Source organism: Oreochromis niloticus, linkage group LG2, assembly GCF_001858045.2.
Source record: "Oreochromis niloticus isolate F11D_XX linkage group LG2, O_niloticus_UMD_NMBU, whole genome shotgun sequence".
NCBI classification, from domain to species: domain Eukaryota; kingdom Metazoa; phylum Chordata; class Actinopteri; order Cichliformes; family Cichlidae; genus Oreochromis; species Oreochromis niloticus.
The window spans coordinates 30,744,957-30,759,111 of record NC_031966.2 but is presented as its reverse complement, the minus strand read 5'-3'; the positions used below and the strand labels follow the sequence as shown (position 1 = coordinate 30,759,111).

Genomic DNA, 14,155 nt, shown 5'->3' with positions numbered 1-14,155 from the left:
CTGAAAATGGCATGTCCGAGGGTGGCCCGGACTGTAAACTATTCAATCTGAAAAAAAGCAGCATAATTGCAGGCAATGAAACCCACAAGTTCTGCCTGCTTTACATCCTTTACAGAATTACACGGTGGGGTGGGGGAAAGTCAACCAGCATAATGCAGAGTCCTGCTGCCTATACTTTGCCTGTCAAACTGCTAACAAGCACAAATGATTTTTTAATGATAGGCCCTCTATCCCACAAAGCTGTCTACTCACAAACAGTCACACTTACACACATACACTGTGCATTGCACACTTTCGCTCCCCCACGCACACACACACACACATAATGAGTTTTATCAAGGGAAGTACATTTGGTTTAATGGATCACTGCCAATGCCATACCCACTCACACTATTGCATTGTTGTAAGTTTCAGCAAGATCCTTGCTATTTCCCCCATGTCACTTATTTTTCTGAGGCACAGCGTGTGGCGCATGAATACTCCAAATGATTATGTACTGTACCTCGGGTAAAGGGAGCTAAACTTACTGCTGAGCAAAGTAACAAGTAAATCTGCAGCTTATAACATGCAATGTTTCAACCAAATGATAGGTCTATGAAGGTAAATCCAAATAAATCTAGAAGACTCTGTTTGGCTGAATAAAAAAAGGCTTATTGTAGAGTTTAAAAAAACAACTGCATAGTGGTTAAAAGTACATATTAATGTCTTTTTGTTTGTTAAGCCACTTAACACTGACCTGTGAATGATTCAAGCATAGAAACAGCACCTGACTAAAGGAATGAGTTAGCGTTATGTCTGCACATAACAGACAACAATTTTATATTGTATCTTTGTTACTAGCAGCCTGTTGAAAAACAAAACAAACAGACACAATCTATGAATATGAAAAATCTATAATATTTAAATAATTAAATACTTTTGCACCAGCAAAATGATTCGCTATTAGGTGAAAAGTTGTCATATTTCAGTGTAGTGCGTGGTGTGTCCTTAATCAATTTGAAGGAACTGGACAAGTGAAGGACAAAGGATGAATGGTAAGCCTAATGATCCACAGCAAATGTACACTATCTGAAATTTATGTTCTTGAGAAAAAAGAAAATTCCAGCAAAGACCTGAGAGATGCCAAATTACACAAACGGGACTGTGACAATAGTTCTTATGAAGTGGTTCAGATCACTGAGAAAATATACGGAAGAGGTCAGGAGACATATTAGAGGCTCTGTCATGGTCTGGAACTGCATTTCAGCTAGTGGTGCTTGGGATCTTGTCAAAACTGATGTCAACATCCAAAGAAGAGCTTTGGCATCAATGTGCTTGAAGAAATCTGAAGAACTATTCCTGAAGACTCCTTAAAGAATATACAAGAATGCTTGACCAACAGAGTTCAGGCTGTGTTGAAGAATAAGTTGGTCAAACCAAATACTGACTTTCAAACTTGTTAGAATTGTACAAACTCAAATTTTTCCTTACTGTATCTCCAATTATGTTTCCACATGTTTCAATAAACCACTACAGCCGTTTCACCGTTTCCTAGCATTTTGTTTTGTTTCCTAGCAAAGTATACTATGAACATTTCAACACACCTCTGAACTTTGATGTGTTCCACATTGTCCAAAAAAACCAGAAACATACCGTCCAACCAGCATTTAGTATTTTGGGATCTAGTCACCCCGGAGTTCTCAGTCGCTATACCCCAGTAGGGAATAAACAAAGGGACAGCGTCAGTATTTCTAAGTGGCCAAAAATGACATATGTTTGCATTCAAGTGGCATAGTGTACCTTGGCAGTGGTAATTATCACAACAGGAAAGTAAGAAGTATACAGAGCAGCGAGGCAGGCAGGAAATGTTAACAAATCTGTGGATTTCAACACAGAAAACTAACCAATACTTCATCTAAGTGTCCTTTAACATTGACAGTTATCATACGTGAACCGGTTTATTCTTGCAAGCATAATGCCAGCGCTCACTAATTGCTAAGCGGTAGAGTAGTAGTGTAATTAAACACACTGTTTTTTAACTAAAACCATAATGTGAAGCCTAACCCTGACCAAAGCAGCCCTTGATCTACTACTGCCCTTTGCTTTATTAGAGCAAAGTGTTGAGAACATTCTAGGTCCTAAAGCTTTGTCCTATTGCAATCCTCGATACAGATGTCTACACTCACCTACACACACACACACACCTAATCTATTTGCTTTGTTTATTTCTCTCTTGTTAGTTCAATTTCATTCACTTAAACCTACTCTTATTGGAATTGGATTTTGATTATACTGATTACCATTCTTGTATACCTTGTGTTCCTGTTTCCGTGTGCACTAACAGTTGGTATCTAACTTAGTTGTCTCGCTCGGTGTCTTTCCGTTTCTTTCTCACATACAAATGATCATATTTCTTTTTAAATCTCGCTTTCTTCCTTTTCTTGCTCTGTTTTTCCATTTACAAGCTACACTTCACTCAAGTTAAAAACACTGAGTGAAGCGTTCTTCGGATTCTTGCTATTTATTGTGAGTCAGGGCCAGCAACCAAGCTGTTGTGGCATTACCTTTATTGTGCGACTGACATGTCATGACACGATGGCAGTGCACACTCTCAATTACACACATATACATCCCATAGCGTGTGACATGTCATTAACGCCACCATTAGCAGTGCAATAACAACCTAACAGATACGCACAAATCAGACTGCTATGGTCAAACACTTCCCACACCTCCCAGATGACACCCGTACTTTCAGTTCCCGCCTGAGCCACAGGGGCCTTGCACCTTCTAATGAAGAGACCAAAATAGGTGTAACAAATGTCATCCATTCTTGATCTCATTCTACTTCTGCCCAGAGGACAGCAGTCGGGTTGGACAGGACATGACGAGACATGACACAACGCCATGCACTTGAGAAGAGGTCTTGTCACTGAGAAGTGTAGCTCTAAGCAGTGAGGTATTCCTCATCCATAAGCAAGGGGCCAAAATTGACTAGACTGGGAGACACGGCTTATCCTTGGTTATGACACTGGCATATTTCATTTGGCATTGGGATTAAACTGACTTTTATTAAAGCGTAAAAGTAAATGCGGGAATAATTTTAATCGTTATTATTAGCCAATATTGTGAACACAATTATTTAACAAAATGACAGATTGTAGGTTTTTAATATTACTTAAAATATGTGTCCTTAAAAAAGTAGATTTGTTTGTACTTTTTGATTTTTAACGTCATTGAAAAAACAAATAAAAGTGGATTAAACTAAACATGCCACAGCCTGGCGGGGAGTGAATTTGGAAAGACAAAAACAAGACCATTGTCATAAAATGTGTCAGAATAATAGTTTTTTTTTATCATGATTACCTTGTTTTAATAATCACTGGGGACCAAAATTGTAATTAAAATTAAAGTTTGATTAACTGAACAGCCCAATGTGACACATAAAGCCCAAGGCACCTGTCGAAATGCGCGGCTGACTAGCAAAACTATGGGGGGTGTTTTTTTATGTTACAACATTTTTTTGTTTGTGTTCAAAATTACCAAATCAGTCATAACTGTTTATAAATATAAATCTGTTATCTAAAATTTAAATTTACTAACAGAAATTATGAATGATGCCGTCAGAGCTTTTTTTTAAGTGTCACATTTGTTTAAAAAAAAAAAAATCAAGATCAAGATTTGCAGGATTGTTGTCATCACTGGAGGACTAAATTCTAAATCAAACAGATATGATTTATAATTTTTTCTTTTACTATTGTAAATACAAAAGGAGACATGCTGTGCTGTTTATCGCAGAGCTCTGGTAAGTGGTACAAAACAGCATCTGTAGTGTTCAAAGACTCAAAAGAATTTCCCAAATATGGGATAAATAAAGTACCACTGTCTGTCTCCCTCTCGTTCTCTCTCTTCTCTGTTTATGTATATATAAACTGCTTCACTATTTTCACAACAGATGTGCAGCCTTTAAAATGTGGAAGAAAAAATGGTAAAACCTGCTCCAAATATGAAAAAAAATGCCAATTACTGCACTGAGCTGCCGGTCGTAGGATCCAGGTCCACAGAGCAGACAAAAATTCATCTCTCAGTCAAGGGTATATTTAACTGCAGGTAACCACAGCAACAACAAGTCTGCTTTATGCTATGGTACCTTCACCTGAAAAATAGATTTACAGGGTTTAAGTTTAAAAAAAAAGGTGACTTTTTAGCAGGTCACAGAATTTCCAAGGCAAACCTTGATCGGAACAGGAAGATTTTTGCTTTATTTATACATTCGTCATCTCGGTTGCATAGAAAGGCGAGGTGGCGAAATGTGTTCCATGGGCCAAATCAAGGTTGAAATCCTACATTTCTTTACTCTGCACCAGCTGTGTAATGTTTTAAACCTTGGTTTCACCTCGGGCAGCCCAGGGTAAGCAAACAAAGGATATTATTCATGTGATCATGGGGGAAAAACAAACAAAAAAAGAATGCTTCCACTGAGATTCTCACATCAGGAGCAATATATCATCATATACAAAATAATCAAAAGAAAGACCACAAAAGATTGTGGGATTTTTTGCCTCATCTATTGTTCCAATATACAAGGAAAACCAGGGCGGCATAGTACAAAGCAACATAAGCAGGATCTGTTTGTGTTAGCTGGCTTGACAAAACCGCAGTCAGAGATAACAGGTTTCACAAAGGTGGTTAGCAACTTTCTTTGTTAACACAGTCTTTCTACTTAACGCTCTGTGTGTGCTCACATAAAAAGGAGGTGTTTGACGTGTCATTTGACTTTTCTTCTGCACAGAGTAGATCAATTAAGCACTGCCTGCTCCAATCACAGCCATAATTGAGGTGAGAGAGATTATAAAAAATAAGAGTAACATGTAACTTTAACACTGTTGCTATAAGAATAGGAAAGAGAGAAGAAGAAAGAAGAAGAAAAGAGTAACTGTGTCGTTGTGAATTTTTGAGTAGTGCTGAAAATAAATATATTATCTAATACTAATATTTTTATTTTCATGCTCAGTGTTTCTAACGTGACAGCTGGACATTAGAACTCTGTAACTTTAAATGTGATCAGTTAACACGAAAGGGTATTCGGTACCTTTGGGTACTTTATTAGTTACTCTGTCGTCTAATAAAGAAGACGTGGAAATCGCTTCAGTTTGTTACCAGATGAAAGTGAAATGAATTGTACTGATTAAACAGGGGATAAATAGCCTGCCAATATAAGTCAATCATCAAGTCAATCAATTTTCTAAACTGTGTTCTAGTAGCTTTGATTTCAGCCGTGTAAAAGAGACACAGCAGCAGAATAGGGCCAGGCATAAAATCCTTTATACATTTTCTACATCACTAAATGAATGCATGCAAATTCCAGCGACAATGTGAAGCACAGTTTGCGCTGTTGTAACTTTACAGCTGGGCTTTATTCGGTCGAGTTACCAAGGCGTGGCTTAACAAATTGCATATATGAATTGCGCCCTTTCAGCAGATGATCTATATCACGCTTACTGGAATCAATTCAAATGTGGCACTTCAAGCTGATTTTAAACTCAAACTCTGAATATAACCTTCTCTAGACTAATTATGGGTTCAGCATAAGTTGACATGGTCAGATTAAAAAGAGACACCTTCATGCCACTGGGGATGACTGAGAACTACACAGACATGCTTCATGATACTGAAAACTGACTTTAAGCTCAACATACACTGTAGTCCCAAAAGTATTCCCTCACCCATCCAAATCATTTAATTTCGGTGTTTCAGTCACTATAAAATCAAGCACATAGACATATAGACTGCTTTTACAAACATTTGTGAAAGAATGGGTCCCTCTCAGCAGCTTGGTGAATTCCTCTGTGGTACTGTGATTGGATGCCACCTGTGCAACAAGTCCAGTTGTGAAATTTTCTCTCTACTGAATATTCCACAGTCAACTGTTCGTGTTATTATAACAAAGTGGAAGCAACTAGAAATGACACTAACTCAGCCACAAAGTGGTAGGCCACAGAAAAACACATGGCGGGGTCAGCAGATGCCGAAGCATATACTGCACAGAGGTCACCAACTTCCAGCAGAGTCAGTCGCTACAGGTGTCCAAATTTCATGTGGCCTTCAGATTAACTCAAAAACAGAGAGCTTTATGAAATGGGTTTCCATGGCAAAGCACCTAAATCCAAGCCTTACATCAAGCACAATGAAAAGCCTTGGATGCCGTGGTGTAAAGCATGCCGCCGGTGGACTCTAGAGCCGTGAAGATGTATTCTCTGGAGCAACAAATCATTCTTCTCCATCTGGGAATCCAATGGACGAGTCTGGGTTTGAATAGATTGCTCGGGGGTTCAGGAGGTAGAGCAGTTCATCTATTATCTCTATCAGAAGGCTGGTCGTTCAATTCCTGGCCAGTCCAGTCGTCATGCCTTGGGCAAGATACTGTACCCCTAGTTGGTCTCAATACATTCATTCAAATATGAATGTTATGATGATAGAAAGCTCTTAAATCTAGAATGTGTGTGTGAATGGTTGACTGAGACATGTTGATGTAAGTCCTTTGAGTGCTCAAGTAGAGTACAAAAGCACGATTTAAGAACCGATCCATTAATCTTGTGCCAGTGTGATACCATGATAGGATTCCACCTGTGCAACAAGTCCTGTGTTCATCTGTTGTTACTTAGGCTTATTTTCTGAAACTCCTGAAACTCGTAAGATTTTTATGCATTGTAATTCCATGATATATGGAAGCCTACCTCTACATGCTAGAAAAACAGCTGCAAACCCAATCTTTTCACAGCACCCTGTCACCCACCTTTCTGTTACTTGGGCAAGGACAGGGGGGATGTCAAAACATATATAGACATGTATAGTGTAAGAAATGTGGCCTATATCTTTGCACGCAAAACACATTTAAATTCTGTAGCGGGGGAACGTGTTTAATTACAGCCTAGGAAGCAACTGACTCCACTGAGAGCGAGCGAGAAAAAAACACTTGATAACAGTGACATTTACAATCTGCCTCATTTATCAAAAGCTGCCAAAGCAGAGTCAAAGAGGGTCATTACATAGTAAACATAGATTAACTCAACTCTCACAAAACCCACACAAAATTGTCTGATAAATGATTTTTATTCTAAGAAAATTGCAAATGTCAGCATGCATTTCCCTGGACTCTGTCAATTAATAGTGTTGTTTGTTACCCAATATTTGTGTGTGCCCGTGTGTCTGCGAATAAAAGCCTGCGCCGGTGCTAAATAGCTGCCACAATCAGCATGCATTTCCCTAGCCTCTCCCTGTTATTTGTCTCATTTGTTACCCTGTGTTTTCATGTGCTGTGCATGCACCTGTGTGAACATCATTCCTAATAGCGAAGCACTTTTACTTTTATAGCACGGGGGAGGATTTGACAAAACTAAGCCGAGGTGCATTTTGGTTTTGTGTAGATGATGTCGAAGAGTGAATTCCAAGGGCACATCGGGTTCTGACAGGCCCGCACTTAGTCCCAAAACAACTCATAATCCCTTTCAATCTTTCACAAACACTGTTTATGCGCACAAATTCGTAATGCGGGGAAAATAACTAAATTAAGTGTTTAAACCAGATCCCTTTAATATATACGCAAGTCTGTGAGTGCCAAATGCTGGACCAGATGCTACTTTGAGTTGTAAACCCCTTTAAAGACATCCTTGCATGTTTAGGGGCCACATATACAAACCCAGATGAGCAGTTTCCTGTCTAAAAGAGCGAATGTGGGGATGTGGTGAGTGGGGCGCATTGAGGATCGGAGGAGTGGAGTGGAGTCGGCCCCAGGATATTCTTCAGCAACTCTGCTGCTCTATTGCTGCAGCTACGGGATGCTTTTGAGTGTCAGCAGCTGGCAGAGGCACAGAATGCCAGGGAGAAGACAAAGATAAAGAGGGATCGGAAGAAGAGGGGAGGGATTGTATTTAATCTCACCGCCATTTATTTTTAATAGCATGCAGCTGCTTTGTTCTCTCTTTGATCATCAGCAGTACAGGTTGACAGTAACTCGGTGGAATGCACAAACACACAGACAAGCATGTGTGCATGAATATACACAAAGAAGAATATAAAACTTGCATTCTCTATTTTGCTTTAGTTCAATTTTGTGGAAATTCGTACTTGTTTACACTATTATTTTACTCTTCTGTGTCCCCTGTGCAGAACAGCTATGCTATTGGTCCACGAAGGGACCACAAACAAATGTGCATTCCTTCTGAGAGGCATGGTGTCACCGACTGCTGCAAGTGATAAGCACCACTAAGAAAGGAATATGTGGTAGGTGCAATCTGCTACCCTAATTCAAACCAACACTGTGTAAGAGTCACAGCCAAGAAGAAGACGAAGGAGTGAAGCATCATAAATGAGAACACTGACTGGCTTCCTACTGGGGATCACAGTTGAAAGTTGTTGGAACCCTTGCTTTAAGGACTAGAGGCACCTCTACTCGTAATCACACATCAGATGGAAGAGACAAATATATTGCTTCTTCAACCGTGTACCCACGGGATGTTTATCTGAAAGGGAAATGCCACTACTGCGCAGCTGAACATGTTCACAAGCCACTGAGGGTGCTATAAACTAGTCTGTCACTGTAGAGGGAACTTCTTAAAGTTGAATTAGTATTTAGGGCCTGAACATGGCAAGTAGGAAAATGAAAAAAAAATATAATTTGGGGCCAAATGTGGATCTGCAACAAATCGTTGGGGGCTGAGTTCCAACAGCAATGCCCATCATGAGTTTGACACTGCTAAAATCGGTAGACAGCTCGCTCTGAATGGAACAAGGCCTTCAGGGGATGTTTGTGTGGCCGGGTAAACACACACCTAAGCCGAGGAGCGATTTGAAATAGTCACACTTTCATCACGTAAGACTTTACACAGGTTCCTTTGATCTTTTCATGGAGGATTCCGCAAACACAGTCACACAGAAGGCTGCTCTCTCCAGAGGGTTAGGGTGAGTCCCTGAATCCTGCTGAAGAGGACATATTATGAGAGGTTGCTGCTGCTGCTTTTCTCACAGATATTTGGAAGTCTCCCCAAAGAATGGAGAGGACAGAGAAAACAAAGGAAGCCTCTCTAGCATAAAGCTTCTTCCCAGCCACCTCACAGTGGGTTTTCCTTCCCATTCGGTCTTGAATACAGACAGCGGAGGTAATCGTGCCAGGATACAAGTGGCAGAGTTTGGCTAGAGTTTTTGGACAAGGCATTCCTTGGCCACTGTAGTGATTTGTCAAATCAAAGTCAAAGGAGAAAAGGGAATGCAAAATGAGGGAAACATGGCCACACAGGATATATAGTGCAGCTCTTCAGATTTCAGTGGCCTCATTCTGGTAATATAGGCGCACGCATGCACATTTGACCATATCTCTGAAAACGAGAGGCCAGACCTATAGAACCCAGATAGCTGGCAAAGCCTGTGTGCAGTCTAAAATGAAGTCACACCCCATGCGCTTGGTCTCGAATCCATAGAGGGGGCCTGAACATAACACAAAGGTGTGATATGACCACTAAAGCAACAATACAGGGCCAGCAAGGGTGAAAGAAATGGGGAGAAAGCGAATGTGAGTGAAAGAGCAGACATGAAAGGTGTGACAGAAAAGCAAAGAAGGACATCAAAGAAAGTGGGAAAAAAAGTGAGAGACAGAAAGAGAGAGCAACAGATACACAATTGAGAAGGGACAGTAGATGATGTTGAGTGTTGTCCAGGCAGTGAGGTAGATAGGTGGGTGGTGGATTCTCTCTGTGACACTGATTTCAAGCCCTGGGGGTAAAACAGCAGAGGAGAATGTAGAAGGGCCCATTTAGATCCATCTGAAAGGAAAGGCCACAGCTTCTAGAGACTGCAGTGGCTGTGATAATGCCTGCTGTCTCGAGGTGGACCTGCAGGGATGACACACCCCTGGGATGCGCTAAATAGGAGCGGCGGAAAGGACTTGGAGAGAGACAAAGAGATGTACTATGAGTTGAAAGATCAGAGAGACAGTGAGGTGAATACAACAAAGAGAAAGTGCAGTAGGAGAGTATGGGGAAGTGTGCCTCTGCACATCGCTCAGAGTGATGTTTTACACTTTTGTCATATTTTTATATCTGTCGTGGGTTCAATTTGGAAGCGATTCAAACTGCTAACAAACCAGCTGAAAAAAACAAGACAGGGAAATGAAACTTGTCACAGTTTTATGTATAAAATAAATCCAACCAATGCGTCTCTCGTATTCGGCTTTTATGGGAGTCAGATTTGCGCCTTATTGGGATCACTCGTGTTTTCAAATGCATGGCTTTGTGGTGTTAAATAGTGAACACTTGTAATGAGCTTTCCAGGCTGCTGCATGTTATGTTGAGAAAAAGACTGTGTTATTTGGCTGTGCTTATCCAAGCAGACTAGGTAATAAGTGTGTAATGGGGAAACAGTGGAGTTGATATCCAATGAAAGTGGGGGGTCTGTTGGAAGACACAACTGAGCCCGCTTTATCAGGATCTCCAAAGAGCCATTTCAGACAGCTAGTTTTCAAACACTAGAAATAAACTGAAATGAAAAAGGGCTGCACAAATCTGCAGTATGTTTGGACCGACATAGGAGCATCAAGAAAAAAAGAAAAAAAAAATCAAGAATTTCAGCAACATGCAGGAACATATTGCACAATTCATCTTTCAACCAGATAAACAGACCAAATTCCTAAATGCTTCATTCAGCCGCCCATGAATGAACGTTAGCTGACTGATTAGCTCTTAGCAAGGCAGAGGTCATTTTGTTCTGTTGCTATTTCAAATGAATGATACCTTGCAAGTCACATGGGGCGATAATCTCTCAATATCGTTGAGTTATTTCTTTAATTATGGGAAACTGCAGTCAGTGAACACAACGCAACATGCTGTATAGTTCAAACATTAATGTGAAGAAAGCAGATGAGCTTTTATGATAAATTTGTCATTTGATTTGTATGCAGATGTATCTTATACTACCTTTAAAAAAATGAATACTACAAAATCCAGAGAAAAATCTCATTGTTGCTGAATTCCAAAGCACACTGCAAATATGCTTCCAAAATCAGATGATACTTTTAGTTTCATTTACAGTGCTGAGCAAAAGTCATAATCTGCTCCTGAAAGTCTTTCAAGTTTTTAATTTTTTTTTATTTAGACAGTGGCTGCTTTTCACTCATTTTCAGTCCAGTTCTTGTACCTTTTCATCTTAAATGTTTTAAAAAAATGTTATATTGAACTAATATTTAACTAATATAACAAATTTTAGCAGAAATATAATAACATTTTTAATTGGTATGGTGTACAGTGTGTGCTTAAAGAAACTTGACAAGCAGAGGACAAAAGAAGTGTCAGGCCTAAAACACTGTCTACAGCGGATGAGCTGTAGCTGAGGTACAGAGAAATTGTGCAAAGATCTGATGCAGGACCCAAGAGAACCAATCTTCCAATCTTCATCTGATCCATCTAATGCTTGGCCTTAGTGGAAAGATGGCTCCGCTATTATAAAGGCAGAGGTATGCTAAATTACACTACAACTGAAAACCAGTGACAACAGGTCTTATAGAATGATGCATCTGAATTAGAAATGTATGCGTCAAATTTTTCTCAGTGTGTACAGAGGAGGTCAGGAGCTCCATTATGGTTTGAGGCTGCATTCAGGCCAGTAGTGTTCAGGATCTTGTCAAAACTGATAAAATTATGAAAGCAGAAAAGTACCATCAGATATTGATCCACCATGCAGTACCATCTGGAAAGCTTCTGATTGGTGATGGCTTCATTTTTCAGTACGGCCAAGATCCCAAACACACTGCCAATGGAGTGTAAGCATGTCTGGCTAGAAAAACACCCAGTGGAACACTAACAGTCATGGACTGACCTCCCCAGACCCTAGACCTCATTATTGAACATTATCAATATTATTGAAGCAGTGTGGGATCATCATGAGAGGGATTGGAACAAAAGGCAGCCAAAATCCAAATCTATTCATGAATACTTCTTACAAAAACTACAAGAAATCTTGCCTGAGAGAGTTCAGGCTATGTTGAAGAATAAAGGTGGTTATACCAAATATTGACTTTAAAGCTTCTTATAATTGTGCAAACTCTGTTTTTTCCATATATACAGTATTTCCATGTATTCATTTACACGTAAAGGAACAAGACAGTAAAAGCCATTATTTGATGATTAGTTATTCTACAAGACAAACTGAAGTCTTCATTTACTTTTAAACTACTGGTATATATTCAAAAAACTTAAATCATATCACATGCACATCTGAGCTCAGTGGGTGCTCTATTCCCACCTGTGCTGGACTTAAGCTTTGCTTTCTCACACATGACTCTAACGACAGCTGTAAGGGTGAGTCATATGCATTAGCACACCACAGAACTGCAAATTGGTTTGTGTTACACGGAACCATTAAAGCAAAATAAAAATGTGAGAAAATCTTTAGATGACCTCAGAACGTCTTGACAACACAAAGCAGAAAAATGCCAGGATGGCTTACCTACTCAATCACAGCTGATCATATTTTTCATGTGGTTTTATCAACTATTAATCAATAATACTACAAATCAGTTTCAGATATCAAACTGTTCCTCTCTGGGTTTATCTAGTTTTTTTTTTCTTTTTAGAAAAACAATAGAACAAAAAGTCAATATTCTGAAATCCGTCTACGAGCTACTATCTGGAAGGAAAATAAAGTATCTCGCTTCTTTCTACCTTACCGCTAAAGTACTCGATAACAACAAAATATGAACACATTGTTTCCATCCCTCGTTATCTCACATACTAGTTATAAAAATATCTAGTTGGAGGATCATGGAAACTCTGTCTGCTGCTTCTTTCGCTCTATCTTTCTCACACTCAACTCCTTCTCTTTCTCCATCCTTCCAGCACCATGCCTCCTCCCATAGTGTCACAGTCCATATGGTGCTGCAACACTGTTGGTCTCCTGTGGCCACACTTCCCACGATGCATCTGCGGCTCTGGGCTTTCGAGGGAGCCGATAGGCTGAGAGGACTTTGGTATCGACCAGCTATTGCCTGGTGTGAGGTCAGCTCAGTGCAGCATTGGAGTGTGTCCGAATCTACACACACCACTGCTTCCAGTCTTTCATCCATTCTGCCAATCAATCCTCCATTTTCTGCTGTTACCTTTGCCTCAGAAGAAGTATGTTCTTCTGTTGTATTCCTTTCTTCCAAAACCTTTCTCCCCTGTGAGTGTGCCATTGCACATTTTCTTCTTTAAACTACTGCCCGATTGATCCATTTCTCAAATTTCTTGAGAGCACATGCAGTTAGAAGCTGCTACCATAGCTTTACACCTTTTCTTTAAAGCTTTAATGACGATATTCTATTTGTAAAATACCACCAAGGATTCTTCAACATACTACGCACATTTATTTATGCATTTGTTTGACGGAGGTGGGGGGGATTTTGTTTTTTATCTATCGTCTGCATTGTAGTGTTGTATTACTCTGAGCTGGCTTCCTCCTCTGTCTGTGTCCATGCAGAGAAAACAGAGCTTAGTAGAGATCAATCCCATTGAGTCTGACTCCTTTCACTAGCCAAGGATCAATACTGCCTGTTTCATGTCCCCCTGCAATACACGTGCACACGCACACACAAATCCACACATACACACACACACACAGTTTAAAGACATGGGCTACGAAGGCCGACCCACCCCTTTAAAAATGACCTATCGGCCTATTGGCTAGCTTGCTCACCGGGGGATACAGAAGTTCATTATGACAGCCTTGCCAGTGTTAAAGGTCTGCTCTGGTCGTCCTCCGGAAAGTGCGGGATCTGATTACATTAACAGCTTGCTAACAGAAGCAAGAAATGCATATTGGCTAAAAGTAGCGTACAGCTGGAAGCCTTTTTCACATGCAACAACGTGGCCGTTCACAATGTGATAGAATTTTTTTACGTAATGCTGGATCACAGAAAAGGAGTGGAAAGGCTTTTGAAGTCTATGACTACGCTAGGCTCACCCACCTGTGCTGGACAGAACAATACTAGAGTTACGCAGGCATCAGAAATAATTGTTCAGATTTTGACAGGGAAATGTTACCCCCAAGAGCTTTGAGTTTCGCTTTTTAATCTCAATTAGTCGTCGTCATCTCCTATTACTCTGGATGTATACTGCCTGCAAAAAAAAAACCCCAACCCTCTTCTATGCTT

General features: G+C 40.1%; 1 protein-coding gene across 1 annotated transcript in view; it reads right to left on the bottom strand.

Moving 5' to 3' along the window:
• Positions 1–14,155, bottom strand: part of tenm2a (teneurin transmembrane protein 2a) — a 223,116-nt gene that overhangs the window by 156,291 nt on the left and 52,670 nt on the right.